This window comes from Triticum aestivum, chromosome 1B (assembly GCF_018294505.1).
Source record: "Triticum aestivum cultivar Chinese Spring chromosome 1B, IWGSC CS RefSeq v2.1, whole genome shotgun sequence".
Lineage (NCBI taxonomy): Eukaryota > Viridiplantae > Streptophyta > Magnoliopsida > Poales > Poaceae > Triticum > Triticum aestivum.
This window is the reverse complement of record NC_057795.1, coordinates 3,689,931-3,705,300: the sequence shown is the minus strand read 5'-3', so window position 1 is coordinate 3,705,300 and position 15,370 is coordinate 3,689,931. Positions and strand designations below refer to the sequence as shown.

The window sequence follows — 15,370 nt, the reverse complement described above, 5'->3', positions numbered from 1 at the left end:
GTACATCCCGATATGCACCTAATCTATGTGGATGAAGTTTGTGGATTATTTAAGCTTGCAGGTATGCCCGAGGATGTTGTCCAGAAGAAGGTCTTCCATTTATCATTGAAGGGAAAGGCATTGACATGGTATAGGCTATTTGATGATATTGGATCATGGAACTACAACCGATTGAAATTGGAATTTCATTAGAACTTTTATCCTATGCATCTGGTTCATCATGATCGTAATTATATATAAAAAATTTAGCCTCGTGAAGGAGAAAGTATCGCTCAAGCTTGGGGGAGTCTTAAGTCAATGTTATATTCATGCCCCAATCATGAGCTCTCATGAGTGTAAGTGCATCTAGTGCCACCCCTACTTGGTTTTGGAGTATTCACTACAACAGGAACCCCCTATATCAACGCATTTTTCCGTATCTAGAAGACCATATATGCGTTGTAAGTGTCTTTAGCAACGGTTTAGGATGCGTTGCCTTATCCGGCGTTGCTAGCGCATAATGCAACGCTTATATTTTCGTTGGTAAAAGAGACCGTTGCAAGAATACAACACATAAAACAGACTTGTGCAACACTTCTATGTGTTGGTGCTTATTGTATAGGAAACAAAGTTGCAGGGCTTGGCAACAAAGAATTTGCAACGCGGTTCATATATAATGTGAATAATATTTTTTATACATATTGCCAGCAATTAAATTAGTGCTTTACATAATGGTGATAATTATGAATTTCCAGTAAAGACAAACAAGAGAATATAATCACGGGAGGAAGAAATCATATATTAAATAAAATTGTTGGATTACAATAGTGCATATTACACAAGAAAAATCATCCAAATGCGAAGTATAATCTAAATGTTTCTTGACGGCGAGACTTAAGTTGAAAGCATCCATAAACATCCCTACAACATAACTAAAACACAATCGAGGAACATCATCCAACAGGAACATCATCCCTACAACTTAATTAAAACTGAAACCATCTGTCTTCATCATCATGAACAGGAACATCATCATCATCCTTGTAGTATACTTGCCACACACACCAATAGATTCATCCATTTATCTTTTGAATCTACAAACAAAAAAACAAAATGAACTGTTAACACACAATGCATTGACATGATGCAAGTAGTCATAGAGGGAGGATATTACTCACTTACAAAGGTTGAGATGCAAAAACAAATCTGCATTACCAAGAGTATTGCAGTTTTTGCGACTCCGTACCCAATCTTCAGTTTTCACAAGTGCCATATCAACATGCACTACCCAGAATTCATTAGTAATTTCAGCACCATCAAGTTCAAATTTAGGATCACAACTTACAACTCTAGCAAGAGCTACATGTGTTATGATTTTTTAGGCTCATTAAAAATACTTCTGTTCCTACCTGTTAGAGAAAATCAGAGTTACCATTGGCAGAATCATGTCAAGCAAAATAATTAATAGAAACATGACATATAACAAAAAAGGTTGAGAGGCCAAGACATGTCGTGTTTGCATCTTCCCCTCTACTATATGGTTATGAATACATCTACAGGTTAATCTCATGATGTGCATCATCTATGAAATTCTATGAAGCCTTTCACTACAAACAAAGTAGTTTTGGTGATGGACGCTGAAAATAATTAAACTTCATATGATAGCTTCAGTGTAGAACACAAAGATATACATTTTTATTCGAGTAGCAGTATGGTATGATCAACTGCATAATTCTGAGGCACCTACCGGAAGATACTGAAGCAGTATGTTTGGCCATTAATCAAGTAAAAAAATATTACTATATCAATACCTGGGACATATTAAGCCAAAAGATAAATTAAATTTACCAAATTAGTGCAAATAAAACATACTAGACAATAAAAAGAAGCTTTGAAGCATAAGATCTATCAAAAATGAAGTACTCCCAGTACCGACCCAATGATTTTGCATGAAGTGCAGCATGGACAGCAGGGCGGATCAACCATTAGTTCATCTTTACCACCAACTCCTAATAAAATAGCTATTATATATCCAGATCAAACTCTAAATAGCACATCTGAGCAGATAAATCAAAGGCAGTGACACTATTAAGAAAAGGAGAAGACACGGCAGAGAAAACAAGACTGTAGTATGTTCGAACAAATAATTAGGATGTCTTGCTTGTAGACTACAAATACAAATCAGATATAGATACGTCGATCTATTTAGTTGGAAGTTGCAGGCATCCAAAAAATAATATTGAATGTGGTCTAATAATTGAACGACAATACAGATGGACCATGCCAATTAAAGTGATATAGAAATAATTGACATTATTTTTCTTTTTCTTTTTGCAATACATCCGTACATAACCTCATGATGAATCAGAAACATGGAGGTATTTATAAAGTTGCCATATGCTACAATTTTACTTCTCTTCTCCTCATGGTGTATATTCTTCCTTGTAAAGGAAAAGCACATCAAGAGAATAAAGGAGTGACACTACGGATGTAGGCAAGCATGGAATAAAGCGGAAGCACGAACCACAAAAGAAGTGTCTAGAATTTGGCAACCCAGCAGACAGAACCGTGTAGGTATATGTTGTTAATAATAGGAGAAGGGGACATCAATCAAATTCCAATAGCCAAGTGAATAAATGGAAAACATCCATGGTTTTGTATTCCTGGAACACAATCTAGTTCAGCTATCATTAAAAATACAGAAGTCAGATAAGTTGTAATAGGTGTGGAATTTTATCTAACATGTCACTTGACTAAATAAGTACTACTCATCTCAGCATAGTTTTATAAGATTTGTTTCTCTTCTACTATATTTAGGGGTTACGCAGTAAACAATTTCTGTGCATAAATCATAAGTAAATCGCAAGATCTGCTTCTATAAAAAAATTGATATGACACGCAGCTCACATAAGCATCTTTTTAAATGGCAAGCATAGCTCGTTGTAGATGTACTCAGTAATATTTTTCAGAGTTTTGTGACAAGCAACAGTAATTGATCAACAGATTACCTTCCTTACGCTCTTGAACTCCAACTATAGTGGGGAGAAAGCCTTATGCTGCCGAGTGTTAATGTCACTAGATGCTGATGGATGATCATGTGGAGAACTGTGGATCAGAAGCCCTCAGATCCAACAAGTACTCGGCTTTGCCATGCTCTGCACCGATGTCCTTCTCCCCCAGTGTCCCAGCGGCCTAGTTGACCGAGCTGCATAAAGCTGTCAAGTTGCTCCTCAGTTTGTAGTAGCAGAGAACACAGAGATCTAAATGGTCTTTTAAGCGAATGAAATATGTAAAAAAATACCGAATTGTGACTCAAATAAAATAGAGGGAGAAAGTTTTGGGGTCATGTCCATTGCAACATATTCAGTGCTTGAGTGCCATTGCATTTCTCTGCACCGAGTGGAGGTAATTATTACTTAGTAGAGAAAATTGATACTGTAACCTGCTCTGAAGTCTCGGAAACAAATATGACCATATGACGGTGTGAATGATCAGGCCTGCAACATAAGCAAGTGGCACCGTAAGCAGAAAGTGGAACTTTGAATAATCAACATCAACCACGAGAATAAGACAACAAGCCCTATTATACAATCAGTCAATCACATAATCAACAACAGGAACCAACGACTGCACAATCAAGTTCACTTCCATTGACTGGTCACAAGCTCCTAAGCCACAACTAGAATCAATTCAATCACAGAAAGAGGATTTAGCTGGAAGCTCCCCTCCACACCAACCAGCTGTAATTCAGTTTGTTGTTCATTATCAGGGATTGGCAAGTCGTAAGTACCAATCCCCAACTAGATTGAAGTGAAGCAGAGCATGATGGGGGCAACAAAATTGGGACAAGAGAAGCGGCCTGGCTCACCGCGGCGGCGCGATCGCGAGGGTGGTTGTAGCTGCAGCTCTTCCCGTAGTCGCAGGCCCCCGTGCGGAGGTAGTAGACGCAGTTGGTCACAGGGGAGAGTTGACAAGGCGCGGCGTGCCGGGATGCAGGGTATCAGCGGAGTGGTGACGAGGGACGATGCGCCAGGATGGAGGGTCGCGGGGGCGTGCCGGGACGGAGGATCTCAGGCGAGCGATGAGGGGCGCGCTCCGGGATGCAGGGTAGGTCGAGGGGAGGCGGCTGGCGAGGGGGCCTATAGGCTCGAGAGGAATAAGGGATGCTGGGGACAGGGAACGATCTAGGTTAATCATGACAACCAACTTGGGCCGGGCTAGAGATATGGGTTGGGCTTTTGTTCGAGTCTGGCCGGTCACAATAGGTCACGAGCTGCAAGCCTGCAACAGATATGGTACAATGCTTATATGTGTATCTATCGTGAATTTTGCAACCTATAGTCAAAACATTGTAAACTGTGTGTTGCTTTAGGGAGGGTATCCTTGTAGTGATTGACGACAAACCTGGTTGAGGGACTAATGTGTTTGTGAGAATTGTAGGATAACATAGGTTGTAGTCCCTCATTGATTTGGTTTACCTACCGGAGATGGCCCCTAAAAATGTGTGAAGACATTGAGGACAATAATGGTTTGTGAAGCTATTCACGTTGAAGACTATGACATGAGAAGACATCGTATGAAGACTATGGAGCGTGAAGACTTAGTTATTTTGTTGTTTCCTTGTCTTCTTTGTTGAGTCATAGGAACCACCGCACTGTTAAGTGGGGTCCAAGTGAATAAAGTCAGAGTGATTGAAGTGATGCTCAACCAAATCCTATGTCTTCCAGCGAAGACAATGAGAGCAAATCTTACCCAGAGTCGGATGAGTCAACTTTACTTGTAGCCCAAGTCAAGCTGCCACGTGGTTTTGAAATCTGACCGTTGGGACACGTGTCAGTTCCTTAGTGACCCAGGATCATTTCAGACAAATCAGGTCGGGTTGCCCAGTGGCTATAAATAGCCCACCCCCTACACCATAAATTAGTGGCTACTCAGAGTTAGTACACGGCTTTTGTCGTTTGAGAGCAACCCACCTCCGAAGCCTTTGAGAGAGAATCCTTGCAAGGACAAAGCCCAAACCACCCAGACCCCAAAGAGTGCAAGGCATCACTGAAGTCTTTCTGTCCGTGTGATCTGAAGACTTGTTACACTTGAGGACTGTGAATCCTCCAGCCGGTTAGGCGTCACGTTCTGAGAATCCAAGAGTCACTGTGGATTGCCGGTGAACGAAGTCTGTGAAGGTTTGGAAGTCTACCTTGAAGACTTACCAGAGTGATTGGGCGGGGACTAGGTGTCTTTAGCTCAAGGGGAATAAGGTGAATATGCGGTCTTCTGAGTTGAATCTGAGCCTCCCTAACCAGATGTACAGTAGTCACATCAACTGGAACTGGTCGAACAAATCTCTGTCCTCACCAAGCTACTGGTTCTATCTCTCACTTCTCTTTACTTACAGTTTGTCTTCGTGAAGTCATTGCCTGCTTGCATTATCTGTTTGACTTCATTGTGTGACTACTTAGTCTGATTGGCTTCATAGTATCTTCCATCCTAATCCTTACTACGTAGCCGCTGATAGTCTTCGTGCTTTCACTTCATTGAATACTTGACTATGACTTGCCTAGTGTAGTCTACCTTCCGCTGCATACAAATAGTGTCATTTCTATCGTTTGTCTTCGAAACTCCCATGTTTTGAAGACTTTCATAAAAATCACCTATTCACCCCCCTCTAGTCGATAACTAGCCGTTTCAATTGGTATCAGAGCAAAGTACTCCGTTGTTCTGTGTGATTCGGTTTAACCACCTGGAGTTTTAGCTATGTCGACTGCAGGGATAATCAAAGTCTCCGCTGCGTGCCCCCTCTTCGATGGCACTGAATATCCCTACTAGAAGAATTAGATGCGCATGCATATTGAAGCCATTGATGTCGATCTGTGGTATGTCATCAAGAACGGCGTTCCCAAGACCGGTGAAGGTGTGACCCCTGGTGATGTCAACAAGTTCATTCAACTGGACTCTACCGCCAAGAACATTATCTGTGGTCATCTAACCAAAGGACAGTATGTTTGTGTGAGTGCTCTAGAAACCTTCAAGCTAGTCTGGGACTAGCTCTCCAAGGTCAATGAAGGCGTCTCAACTCAGAGAGATCAAAGGATCAGTGTCCTCCGCAACCTCTTCAACCGCTTCAAGCGACACGACAATGAGAATGTCCAGCTCACATTTGATCGCCTCACTGATATCACAAATAAGCTCGAAGCACTCGGCGCCACTGAGATCACTTGACAACTCATTTGACACCTTGGCCCTGATGATACAAGAACACCCTGACTTCAAGACTCTTGATCCGTCTGACACACTTGAGAGGCTAAACACACATGAGTTTCAGCTATCTGAGAAACGAGATATCTATAGCCCAAACTATGGCCGAACTCGTGCTTTGAAGGCAAAGGCTGTTTCCTCATCTGAAGAAGAATCTCACTGCAGTTCTGGTGATCCTGAAGACATTGGAAAGGAGCTTGCTATGCTTGTGAAGAAGTTCCATAAATTCACCAAGAAGAAAGGCTTCAGAAAGTCTTCAGGATCCAACTCAAGGAATGATTAAGCTTCTACCATGACCACAAGAAGAAACCGGGTCACTACATCTCTGAGTGTCCACAGTGGGACAATGAGAAGAAGAAGAAGAAGACACTACTAGAAAAAGGGCTATAGATGGGATTGACACTAATGGCGCACCAGACAAGGGGTGCGCCATTAGTATATACTAATGGCGCACCACCTTCAGATACGCCATTAGAGTTGAAACTACTAATGGCGCACCTGGCCCAAGGTGCGCCATTAGTATCAATTTTTTTTTAACTAGTGCGCCTGTCCAAACATACTAATGGCGCATCCAGACATAGTGCGCCATTACTAGTTGTAACTAGCAATGGCGCACCCGTCGGAAAGTGCGCCACTAAAGTTGTTTTTTTATTATATTTTTTATTCCTTTTTTTGCAATACTACTAATGGCGCACTGTACAACCGTGCGCCATTACTAGTTTAAACTAGTAATGGTGCACTGTAGAACAGTGCGCCATTAGTATGTTTTTTTTTGCAAAACTACTAATGGCGCACCGCCAGAAGGTGCGCCATTAGTAACCTAGATTACTAGTGGCGCATTTAGTGCTAGTGCGCCATTAGTAAGTGGGCAGCAACAAGATATTTTGGACGGCCTCTCCTACCCACACTTACTTTCTCCCCACTTCATTCTCTCCACCTCCTCCTTGTCTCGGGTGCCTCCTATTTTTCACCTCATTTCCACCATAGATTCATTGAAATTAAGTGGTTAAATTACCTTGTTTTGATAGGTAAGTAAGGGGGGAAGCTATATTTATGTTGTTCTCCCTACAACAATGTGCACATGCACTTTTTATGGCCTATCTAGATCTATGTATGTTCGTGGTGTTGCATATGTTTGTGGTGTTGCATATGTGTTTGTGTTTGGAGGTGTACCGGTATTTGAAATGCGATAGTTGCCAATATTTTGCCGGAATGTTGATTCATTTCCGTTTCGGCGAGAATTTTGGCATTAAGCATTCTTTTTGGTCCTATTTTTAGGGAAAGTCATGCCAATTTTTTTCTTGGTTCTAAAATATCGTTTTGCTCTACCCCGCAGGCGACCATGGTCCGCACGATGACCGAAGGCATCGTGAATAGGTTTTTGAGGTCCACGAAGGCCGAGATGCTTCAAAAGAACGAGACGGAGATAAGATGTCCGTGTCGAAGATGCAAGCTGAAGAGCCTTATTGCGGACCCGGATTCCGGGCAGGTGCGGGACCACCTGCTCTTGCATGGTTTCATGGATGGCTATCGGTGGCAAGGTGATGAAGATGACTACGAAGTCGTCCATGGGGGCCGGGCAAGAAATGAGGAAGGGCAGCAAGACAACCACCGCGGCTCGGGCGGGCGAGAAGACGAAGAATCCCCAGGAGATGATCACAACGGTGATGCTGTACATAGTCATCATGTAGAAGATGCAGGACATGATGATGAGGAAGATGCCGGAGCAGACGACGGGCATGATCATGAAGATGATGATGCCGGCGGAGCAGACGATGCTGGACCATCGATGGGCTGGGTGCAGGACCCTCATATTCAAGAGCTGCTTCTCAAGCAGACGGATAACGCAAGAGCTGCCACCCGAGAGAAAGCCAAGATGGATCAACTTGAGTTAGACGCGGTTACTCCATTGTATGAAGGATGCAGGCCCGAGGATACCCGCCTGAAAGTAACGCTCATGGCTCTGGAGACGAAGGTAAAACACAAAATGACTGACGCATGTTTCGACGAGAACATGTCATTCTGGCACGAATGTCTTCCCAAGGGGAACAAGTGCCCGGCCAGTTTGGAGGAGGCGAAGAAAATCGTGTGTCCTCTGGATTTACCGCACGTGAAATACCATGTGTGCATGAACAATTGCATCATTTATCAGGACGAGCACGCGGAGTCTACCATATGTCCGGTGTGCGGCGTCACTCGATACAAGAAGAGGAAGAAAGCTCCTCGAAAAGTGGTGTGGTACTTTCCGATCACTCCTCGTTTGCATAGGTATTTCGCGGACCCTAAGGTAGCAAAGCTCCTGCGTTGGCACGCGGATAGGGAGGAGAAGAAGCGAGAAGATGACGCAAATGATCCGGAGATAGATAAAAAGGACAAGATGCTGAGTCACCCTAAGGATGCTAGCCAGTGGCAAGCGTTGAACTTCAAAGACTCAGAATTTGGGAACGATCCAAGGAACATCGTGCTGGGCACGAGCACCGATGGAGTCAATCCGTTTGGCAGCCAGAGAAGCACACATAGCACCTGACCTGTGTTTGTGTGGATGTACAACCTTCCCCCCTGGTTGTGCATGAAGAGGAAGTACATTCACATGAGTATGCTAATTGAAGGGCCGAAACAACCAGGGAACGAGATCAATCTGTATCTGGGGCAGCTGAAAGAGGAGCTTGACATGCTGTTGAAAATGCCAGCCAATACGTGGGACGCCGCAAAGAAAGAATATTTCCCTATGAGAGCCGCACTGCTCACGACGGTGCACGACTATCTCGGTTACGGATATCTCGCGGGGCAGGTAGTCCACGGATTTTCTGGATGCGTAAGGTGCATGGATGACACAACGTATCGCCAGCTAGATAGAGATCCTGGGTCTTCAAAAACCGTGTTCATGGGACATCGAAGGTGGCTTCGCAACGATGACTTGTGGAGGAAACGCAAGGATCTGTTCGATGGTGAAACCGAACCCCGAAAACGCCCGTGTACGAGGAGCGGCGAGGAAATAGACAAGCTGTTCAAAAATTGGAAAGACTGCCCACTTCCGGGAAAGAAGCAAAAGGCGCTAGAGCCGGGAAAGAAGCTAAAGGCGCCAGAGCCCCTGCTGAAGGTATGGAAAACGAGGTCTGTTTTCTGGGACTTGCCATACTGGAAGATCCACCGTGTGCCTCATAGCCTTGATGTCATACATATCACGAAGAACGTGTGCGAGAGTCTGCTTGGTACCCTGCTCAACATGCCAGAGAGGACCAAAGATGGGCCGAAAGCAAGGGCAGAATTGAAATCAATGGGCATCAGGCAGGAGCTTCACGCTAATGATGATGATGATGATGATGATGATGATGATGATGAGGCGAAGTAGGACCCCCCTACCTAAAGGACGTCCGTTCCACAGAAGAACTCCATTTGCGAAAAAGAAGGGCAAGAAGATTGTGAACAGATAGCTAGCAAAGATCGATTGTATTTAAATCGTAGCCTTCATTTCTCGATTGTATTTCATGGGCACTTTTTGAACTATCATGAATATTTTTAAATTTCATGGACACTCGATCTCGATCCCCCTCCATCTTCATCGCTATCCCACCTCGCCAGATCCGGTCCCCCTCGCCGCCGAGCACCCCCCGGTCCACCGGCCACCGCCGCCGACCCCCCGCACCCTCGATTCCCCTACTCAACCGCCGCCGCCGACCCCCCGCACACCCCTCCCCTACTCAACAGACGCCGCTAAACCCCTGCACCCCCGCACCCTCCCCCGCTCCACCAGCATTACTGTTTGATGATATTTTTAAAAAATTTATTACTGTCTTATAAAAAAATATTACTGTTATGATTTAAACAAGTTTGAACATATTTAAAAAAAATAAGTATCAAATAGCATTTTAAATGCATAAAAAAATTGTGGATCCTGGGAATCGAACCCAGGACCTCCTGGTGTGAGAACTGGCTGCTGACCAGTCAAGCTAGTAGAGGGAACTTGATGTGGATCAGGTCAGGTGGAAGATAACCTGCTGGCTCGAGCAGAAATCAAAAAAAAATACTAATGGCGCACCTGGGCAAGGTGCGTCATTAGTATGGATGTACTTATGGCGCACCGTGGTGTGGTGCGCCATTAGTATTGTGCCGCCCCCATCCATATCCCGGCCCAAACCTATCCCCTCTCTCTCCCTCGCCCTCGCCCTCGATCCCCTTGCCCTCTCCTCTCTCGACGGCGCTGCCCCGCCGCCTCGACGCCGCCCCGACGCCGCCTCGACGCCGCCCCGTCGTCCTCGTCTCCGCCCCGACGCTGCGACGCCGCCCTCTCCTCTCCCGACGACGCCGCCCCGCCGCCCCGTCGTCTTTGTCTCCTCGGCCGCTCTCCCCGCCGCCCTCGTCGCCGGTGGCCCGGACGCCGCCCCGTCAACACCACCGTCGCCGGAGCACCACCACCACCCGGACCTCGTCGCACCACCACTACCCGGACCTCGTCGCCCCACCTTGTCGCCCCGTCCACACCATCGCCCCTGTGAGCTCCCCCTCCTCCTCTCCCCCTCTCCATATCGTCGATAGTGCAAGAGGACACCCAAATTATCAACCGCAATTAACACTGATGGTTTCTGATTTTGAGCTGTCAAACAATTACTAATTTTGTGCTGTCACAGAGACAACGTTGTTTTGTTAGTTAAAGTGAGGCTGTTGGTAGTGTTGAAAGAACAAGACGAAAAACCACTACCCAAAATAGAAACTGATGTTGTAGGCTAGAATAACTGATGTTGAATCTGTAGAATGTTCTCACTCCCATTTGACTGAAGTTGTGTAACATGTACTGACTAAAGTTCAGTCAAGTGACACCTCATATTCACCTAAGTCCTATACAACAGCAAGCTGCCCTTGTGATCTTCGACGGCCTTTAGAACTGTTGTAATTTCACTTGGTCTAGCTGCAATCAAAAAACCATTTTGAATTTTTAACATGTAAAGTAGCTAGAAGTTAATGTTTGCAAAGTAGATAGCAGAGTCTGTTAGACATGTCTTTCTTTTTTTTACCTATACAGCAAAACTCATATATCAAAGTAGCAGAGTCTGTTGGACATATATGCCCTTATGGACTGAATTTCTGTACAATAGGACTGTTGGAATTTCACGTGATCTATTTGCAATCAGAGGAACAGTTGATGTTAGCATTATTACGATGTAAGCAGCAAATTCAGTCTACAAGTATTTGCTAATAACCTGAGTCTAGTTTCCATATCGTCGGTATGTGTCTGGTTCGTATAGTGTTCTATCTCTAGTCTACCATAATTTGTTCAAGACTAAAGATTATGTTGTGTATCATCTATCATGTAAACGTGAAATTGACCCATTTGAGCTAGGAGAGTTACTTGAATGAGCTCATAAACAAAAGCAGGGTCCAACCTGTAGACATCGTTATCAAGGCAGAAAAGTTTTATGGTGTCCATGACATGATGCTTGATCTAATATATTCGCTGCGTAGAGAAACGCCCATGGGAATGTTCAGTCTAAAAGAACATGGATGGTAGCAGCCAAATAACAAGATATTTTCATTTCCTCCACAACAACTCTGATTCCCCTCCCTTTCTCAAGTACCTATGCATGTGAAGATTCTGAAACAAATTAGTTGGCAGGCAAGTCAACATGAGTATACTATTTATTCATAAAGAGGAGATAACAATGAATAATGAGCTATATTTATCAAGGCAAAAAATAAGCAGGCCCTTGGAAAAAAACATCATATACCAACCAATTCATAGCTAGAGTGAATCAAAAATGATTTGCACTTAAGATGGTAATTAATGGCTAAATAACAATATCCTTAACCGTGTTGCCAAACTAGGCCTTAGCAGTTAAGTCTTAACGTGGTTTGCATTCATTTGCAATTACACTTGTTTTTGCCTCCACTTGATGGAGTCGACAGCTTCCGTTTACCTGAAACGAGTCTTCTTGTTTTGCGGTGCTCATTTTTTTCTAAGTGCACTGCAGTACTTGTTCCTTTGTGCACCATAAGTAAAACTAGCTAATTTTATGAAAATGTATCATGTCACTGTCCGTGACTCTCTCTTTTTAAGTCCACATTCTGTTGGTGGCTCGGTTAACTCCTAGGGTTTTAGCAGTTATGAATAAAAAACATTCTGATCCAGTATTGCTTGTAGTGGTTTGTCCAAAATGTTGAATGATACTGCTTGGAGATGCATATATTGTTTCACCTCTTCACATGCCAATGTATTTTCCATGTTGTGATGAAGGCCTTTTTTGCCTTGTCCACCCGAGAGGCCCTTGAGTTTGTTGGAATGTCGATTAACTTCCGTTCCAGCAAATTCGGGTACTCCATATGTCCTATTTTCAGCAAAGGTCATGCTGAAATTTTTTGTGAATTTTAGCATGACTTTGCCAAAAATAGGACATATGGGGTACTTGTGACTAATGCATGGGCCGGGGTACTTGTGACTAATGATGAAAGCTTAGGCTTTTAGGGTGCCTCGGCGTCGAAAAACCCTCAATGATAAAAGCTTAGCTTTTAGGATGCCTCGGTGTCGACAAATCCCTAAATGATGAGACCATGATCTTGTTCCTTGACAATAACCAACTTTTTGACCAAACTTTGTTCCTATTTAGAGAGAAACATGGCCAACAACGATCAGGCTGGGGGTTCGGGCGGCAAGGCATTCTGGGAGCTGTCCCAGGAGATGAAGGAACAACCTCACTTGTATGAGGACGCCGCCTTCCCCACCGATCCTGAGACCACTGATGGTACCGCCGAGGATGACCCCACTGATGCCACCACTGATGGTGCCGCCGAGGATGCCACCACTGATGATGGCGGCGCACGCACAGATGGCAGCCAACAGAAGAGGCAACGGAAGGACCGGCGCCCGACCGTGCTCCGCACCCTCAAGGAGGAAGTTACTGAAGTGGACTCCGACGGGAATCCAACGGCGCCCGAACGAATAGTCAAGGGGTACTCGCTTTAGCTCAGGTGCATTCTCCGGAGCACCGTCTCGATCAACACCGAGAACCTGAGGCATCCTGACCGAGGGAATTTGCGCAACCTCCTCTTCACGAAGCTGCACGAACGATACAAGTTCCCCGCTGATTTTGAAAACACAAGCCTCAAAGGGAATAAAGTGAACAATGTTGCCCTCACGAAGATGAGAAAGGCCCTGTCTACTTGGAAAAGCAATGTGAAGAGAATGATCGAGAAAGGTGAGAGTTATGAGAAGATCAAGGAGAAAAATCCTTCGATCACTGAAGATGACTACAACGACTTCAAGATCAATTGCTCGAGCACCGCAAACTCCCAATCAAGTCAGTGGGGGAAAGAAATGCGGGAGCTGAACTTAGGGGAACACAAACTCGGTCCCGGCGGTTACAGAGTGGCGGAGCCTATATGGGACAAGGAGGACGCGGAGCGTGCCGAGCAAGGCCTACCGCCCTGCTTCGAGAAATACAGCGGTAACAAGCAGACTAGGAACTATGTCAGGGCCCGGTACAAGGAGGACCCGATAACAAAGGAGCTTACCACGGATCCGAAGACCAGGGCACTTGAGCTTGTTCTGGTAAGGAATACACCCCCGCGTAATTAGCTCCATATGGTTGCATTCTAATTAATGAAGCCAAATTTCTAAATGGTTCACGTTCCTTCCGCAGGCGACTGAAAGCAGTAGCGCAGGGTCGACTAAGAGCAACCCTTGGGACACCACTCTAAATAGGGCGTTGAATGTAATGAAGAACAAGGATAAGCTTAGTAAGCCGACGTCAGCTGGTCGTGTGGCCGGCAAAGGCTTGTCCACAAAATGGGGGTCATACTATACCGCTGGTGTGCGGAAGGAGAAAAAGACCAGCTCGGAAAGCCAGGCGCACGAGGTTCAAGAACTCAAGGCACAGGTGTTGACTGCATGGATTGCGGGCGGCCAACAAGGGCCGCCCCCGATTCCTAGCTTCACGGCCAGCAACTCGCAGAATGCGATGGCGGGGCCATTGTTGTCTCCGGCGGAGGCAGCATTGGTGTCTCCCACGCCGTCACGGGAGCTTAATGCACCCGGGTGTACGCCGGTCGGCACCTCTGCAGCAAGCGACCCCTCCGTCAACTGCACGCCCGCCGTTGGCGGTGCCTCGACATTAGCCGAGCTCGACGCCATCATCACGGTAACTAATTAAGCCTCTCTCGGTCGAGGACTTCATCTCCTTGCCTTTGACTGGGCATCCCTGACGCCCTACATGTTTTCGCAGGGCGCCGCCGACGTTCCGTGCACTCTCCTGCACTTCGTGAACAACAAGTTGGTCGATGTCGCCAAGGGCAAAATCGTTCAACGGGGCAACCCCTTGTTCCACGGTACCTAGATGCCACCCAACTTGTTTAGGGTTGAACTGGTTCGGGTGCTGCCAGGCTGCGACGAGTTGTTACCTCCGATTCGACCCGTCGGGGCCGATGATGATGACGTGATGACCCTCAGCGCCTGCCTGAGCTGGCCCCTGCTTTGGCCGAAGAGCCAGATTCGTTTGGGGGCGGGGGACACCACCCCAAAGACAACACCGCGAGTCGTGTCGGCGCCAAGTCGGCCCCATGGCAATACCGCCCCAACGTTGCTGGATATCCCTATGCCACTAGATCCAAGCATGCATATGGCACATGATCAGAACGACGACGACGACGATACATTTGGCAACGTCGATCAGTACTTTGCTGAACATGGGTACGATGGCGATTTCATGGGGGCTCCTTCTCAAGAACCCAACCCAACAAAAGACGTGCGTGATCTAGCTGATACCACGGAGAAGCCAAGTTGCAACAGGCATCGTCTGCCGTTCAGCTCTCAGGAGACGCCTCTAGCTACCGACTTCACCGAGCCTCAGATAGGCGAGGTGCGAAATATTATCAGCCCAAACACACTCAAGAAGGCGGTATGTGAGCAGAACTCGGTCCCATTACAGGAGAAGAAGAAGGCACGCAAAAGAAAGACTAACAAGGGTGCGAGCCAGCCGGCACCGAGTACGATTCGTGCTCAGGACGAGCCACCTTCACCTGAGGATATGTCGAGGAGGGTGCATGTGGCGGGTAGGGCGATGCTACCGACAAATATGCTCAATGCTGCAACCGGTGCTATGCGGAGTCTGCATGACAGTGTTCTTTCTTTGGAGAAGCAGCGTCTCAGAGA

General features: G+C 45.9%; 1 long non-coding RNA gene across 4 annotated transcripts; it reads right to left on the bottom strand.

Moving 5' to 3' along the window:
- Positions 1-982: 982 nt before the first annotated feature.
- On the bottom strand, positions 983-3,477 carry LOC123083317 (uncharacterized). 4 transcript variants are annotated; one of them, XR_006439272.1, is made up of 5 exons: positions 3,422-3,477; positions 2,988-3,194; positions 1,723-1,790; positions 1,158-1,263; positions 983-1,073 (listed from the first exon to the last, which is right to left on the bottom strand). It is a non-coding gene; the product is annotated as an uncharacterized lncRNA (long non-coding RNA). The 4 variants fall into 4 exon arrangements; XR_006439273.1 differs by having other exon boundaries at positions 2,988-3,184; positions 3,422-3,473; XR_006439270.1 differs by lacking the exon at positions 3,422-3,477 and having other exon boundaries at positions 2,988-3,289.
- Between the last annotated feature and the right edge of the window lie 11,893 nt (positions 3,478-15,370).